This window comes from Trachymyrmex septentrionalis, unplaced genomic scaffold (assembly GCF_001594115.1).
Source record: "Trachymyrmex septentrionalis isolate Tsep2-gDNA-1 unplaced genomic scaffold, Tsep1.0 scaffold155, whole genome shotgun sequence".
Taxonomy (NCBI): domain Eukaryota; kingdom Metazoa; phylum Arthropoda; class Insecta; order Hymenoptera; family Formicidae; genus Trachymyrmex; species Trachymyrmex septentrionalis.
In genome coordinates, this window is record NW_017304705.1 from 121,051 (window position 1) to 126,345 (window position 5,295).

A 5,295-nucleotide genomic window follows, 5' to 3' on the forward strand; every position below is an offset into this window, starting at 1 on the left:
ACTACTTGACTCCTAAAACATAATGACTAATTATGAAATAACGATTGCAAACAAACATTGCGATGGATTTCTACTTTTTGAATTTTAATTGCAATTTTAAATAAATTTATTTTTAATAACTATTGATTTTTTATTTCAAACTTGTTTTTTCTTTGATGTACACTTAAACTTTAAACATTTACAATATAAACTTGTGTAATAAGACGTATACTAATCGAAGAGATCCTTAACAAAGTTTTTTTCATGCTATTGATGTAAGACATTATAAACGTTTATGTAAATCTAATTTAATTATTAATATTGTTAAAGATTCTCTTGTGTTATAAGATTTACAAATGAGTATATTATCAGGTTAACTCTAGTATGTCATTCAATGTACCTTGTGCAATTTTTTACATTATTGTAACTTTTTTATAATTTGAAGACTCGAACTGATGTTGAAAAAAAATTTAACTGTCCATAGATATGATAAGCCTGTAAGGGTTTTTCTTGCGTTATTCTCGATGTGAGAATGCACGAAAGTTCAAAGCGGGTACTTGGGATCCATATGTGACTAACTTGTAAGTTTTCGGCGTTCTGGGTACCCCTTTATTTTTTATTAAATATACGTTTACTGAATTTCGAATAATATAAAAGTAAGTACACAAAAATGTAGAACTAAAAAGAATTATATTTCAATATAATAAATAGTAGAAATTTTATAATTCTGTCAATCTTCGGAGATCGCTCGATCAAGACGGATTTATTGCTTTAGAGTGAGTATTGCATCATCCTCTAAACTAAATCCTAACAAACTTAAGTATATATACTATAATATTTATACATATACAATCCTTTATCTATTATTTTATATTGTTTAAATAATAATTATTTTATATTGTTTAATAATAAATAATATTTATTAATTGTAAACTTATAATATGTACAGATTTTTAAAAAATGTCGATTTTTGATAGTTCAAATAATTATACTTTTTTGAGCAAATCATATTGTACTCTTTTTTTTTATTAATCTAAGGAGTCAACTAAAAAAATTTTACGGGTTTGCTTAAACATTAAATTTAAAAATTTGAGAATTTTTTATCTATTGTAGTTATTTTTTGCGAATTTTTCCAACAAAATTTCGAAGGATTGTAATTAATTGAAGATAAAATGTTATTTATTTGATTCATATTTATCTGTCTTTGACTTTGAAGTATAAATTTCACACGTTTAGAGCTAAAAATACATATTTAGTCCAGAAATATAATGACAAAGTACAAGGTTTCATAAATCCTGCGTTATAATAGGGAAGGTAACTGAAAATAACAATGACATATTAGGGTTAAATACATATTCAAGCAAAAACCTGTAGAATTTTTTTAGTTGATTCTTTGGACTAACAAAAAAAAATAGTACAATATGACTTGCTAAGAAAAGTATAATTATTTGAATTATCGAAAATCGATATTTTTGAAAAATCTATATATATTATAAGTTTACAATTAATAAATAAAATTTTATTATTAAAACAATATAAAATGATAGATAAAGGATTGTACAAATATTATTATCAATGCGATTCTATATACATTTCTATTGACATCAAAATTCTGTATTTGTTTTTTATAAAAAGGAAAACATTATATATATACATTATCATTCATAAATTTGATAACGTTCATTCAAGAAAATGTAAGTATCTCTATGCTCTGTGAAAAAATCTTAAAAAGTTTTTCAAAATGCATTTTACGATAAAGAAAGAACTTTATATAAATCGATATTTGAATTTTGTTTCTATGATTTTTTATTCCTAAATTATATATAATAACATTGAATGATATTTTTTTATTCCCTTTTTTTAGACGCTGTACTTGATGATGAAACATCATCGAACGAAATTTAATAATTCACATAAGCGTTTTAAAGTGGATTTTTTAAACTTTAAAATGTTTCGAAAAAAATTTGGTACAATGATTTTTCGAAAAGGTTTGGAATTTTTTATTATATTGTATAAAAGCTACACTTATTACACTTGAACTCTTTATTTTAAAAATTTACTTTTTCTAAAAGTAGTTTATTTAACTTTAAAAAGTTTACTGAAAAAACCTAGGACAGACATAGTTCATAAAATTTTTTTTAGCAATTTTTAGAAACTCTTACTTTAACTATTAATTTTATAAAAATCATTAACAGTCGAAAAGAAGTTCTTAAAAAATTTTAAATAAATGTATATAAATTAAGCACATTATAACAAATATTTTTCTCTTTTTTTCCCGTAAACTTTTGAATTTTAAAAAGTTAAAAAACATTTTGTAAAAATAAGTTCTTACACAATAAAATGTTAAATAATAAAGAATTCAATATTTTTGCGAAAAATTATTGTACCAGTTTTTTTTTCAAAAAATACTTTAAAATTTAGAAGGTCTACTTTAAAATGCTTATTTTGTTCGATGATCCAAAAAATAATAATATTAGAAAATATCAATTTTTATTTTTATACATGTAATTATAAAGAACAAAATATCGTAGAGATTTTAATGCCGACTTAAAGCTTTATCTTTCTTCTTTATTAGGTGCTTGAATTAATTCTCGCTGTTAATCGGGAGAGGTCAGTATTCGTGCTATTTCATAATAGCCGAAAGTGACTGCTGATATATATGAAAGTATTGTCAATAGACTTTAATAATCAGTATGTAATATTTGATCGAATGCAAAGAACACAATTTTTTATCGTATTAAAAATGTCGAGTTTCGTACCAAAAAGAGCATTTGCGGGAAACATTACTTTTCTGTTTTAATAACAAAAACTCAATCAAACGGGCGAAGTAAGAGTCAACCACATTTTTTAATTTTTACATAAAATTATATATTATATTAAACGCGATGAAACATCACGCCAAAAAATAAAACTATAAACTAATACATTACAAGTAACAAGGAAATTATGTTTCGAGATCAAGACTCACCCGAACTGTGATTATTCGGATTATACGAATACTTGCGACAATTGAATTTGTTCTGTTACTTTTTATTGTACTAATGTCTGAAGAGGACTCAAACTGGTAGCCGAAACTTGTTACTTGTAATGTATTAGTTTATAGTTTTATTTTTTGGCGTGATGTTTCATCGCGTTTAATATAATATATAATTTTATGTAAAAATTAAAAAATGTGGTTGACTCTTACTTCGCCCGTTTGATTGAGTTTTTGTTATTATGTTTTGAAAGAGTCCTTTGAATTTGTTTATTTATTTTCTGTTTTAATCTCAAGAAATCTATTGCTGAAAGTCATCGTTTGCTAGTGGAGATTTATGGGGAGCATGCTATATCTGAAACAACTTGTAGAGATTGATTCAGGAAATTCAAAAATAATTTTGACGTGAATGACAAAGAGCGCCCTGGTCAGCCGAAAAAGTTTGAAAATGGAGAATAGGAGGCATTACTTCGAGAAGATTCATGTCAGACGCTTAAAGAGTTGTCGGAAACATTAAATGTCGATGAGTCAACCGTTAGCAAATGTTTAAAAGCAATGGGAATGATCTAGAAGCTAGGAAACTGGGTCTCACATGAATTGAGAGAAAGAGACTTTGCGAAACGTTTAGCCAGTTTAGTTGTGAATTGCTGCTTCAAAGACAAAAACGGAAGTCGTTTTTGTATAAAATTGTGACTGGCGATAAAAATTAAATTCGTTACGACAATCCTAAGCGCAAGAAATCATGGATGCGTCCCGGCGCACTATCAACATCAACGTCAAAACAGGAATTATTCATGGAAAGAAGATCATACTGTGCATTTGATCGGATCAAGTCGATATATACTATGAACTGCTGTAATTGAGTCAAACTATCAATGCTGAATGCTACCGACAATTATTTAATTTGAATTAAGCACTCAAAAAAAGTCTGCAATACGTCAATAGATATGACAAAGTTATTCTTCTTCATGACAATGCTAGACCACATATTGCAGAACCAGTGAAGGAAATCTTGAAGGCACTTGTATGGGATCTTACCTCATCCCTATTCACCAGATGTTGCTCCTTCAGATTATCATTTGTTTCGGTCATGCAACATGGTCTTTCTGAACAGCAACTTTAGTTATTTCAAAGATATCAAAAAATGGCTCAATGACTGGATGACTCGCCTCGAAAGAACCTGAATTATTTTATTGCGAAATTCATTTGTAACCCGAAAAGTGGAGAAAGGTAGCTTTCGATAAACAATATTGTGAATAAAATATCAGATACTTTTTTGATGAAATGAACATGAATTTTCGTAACAAAAAACAGGGAGATAATTCAAATATTTATTATAAGTCATTTTTGCAAACTTTCCTAAGATTCTTTTCACTAGAATATTTAAATTTTTATGCGAGAACATCGTAAACATTGTCTGGATACGCGGTAGTGTCTCGGCGCTAAGAAAAGCGAAGCATTATAGCCGAATTTAAATACAGTAATATACAGTAATATACAGTAATATTATGTTTATAATCTATAATATTTAATATTTAAAATTATTTACTATTAATGTTGCGCAATGGGTTGGGAATCAACAACGAAAGAAATAACACGCTGAGATACCGAAAATACAAGAAGCGTAAAGAGAAAACGACCGACGCGTACGAATGTCGCCAACGCTCTGAAAAGACAAAAAAGGAGCTCTGAAAAGACAAAAAGGGAGCGTGGCCGCTGTGTTAAATTGCCGGCGCGAGAGGGCGCTGTAGAACACGGATCGGTTCGCGGTAGTATCGCGCTAAGAGAAACTGATTATTTCCAACACTTCCCCTCGATCCGAGGATGGTGCGTCCTTATTCTCCGACGATGATCTGCATCCCGGCCAGCTCGATGCAATTTGTAAGCTTGAGCTTTGTTAAACCCTTGGTAAACATATCTGCCACGTTTTCGTTGGTCGACAGATGCTGGATACGAACTCGCTTGTCCCGCAACGCTTCCCGGACGAAATGGTGACGAATGTCGATATGTTTGCTTCGAGCGTGAAAGACTGGGTTTTCAGCAAGCTTCAACGCTCCGAGGTTGTCGATGTGTACCTTCACGTCTGTCAAATCGTGAAAACCCAACTCCTGGAGAAGTGATGTCCAATAGATCGACTCCTTGGTACCTTCTGTGAGCGCCATGTACTCCGCTTCTGTGGAAGAAAGCGCGACCGTCCTCTGTTTCCTGGCGTCCCAAGAGATAGGGCACCCACTCAGTACGAATACATATCCTGAGTAGGATCGGCGATCATCAGGGCAGTTTCCCCAGTCAGAATCGACATACGCAGTCAACGGTTCGGGGCGTTTACTGTAACACAGCCC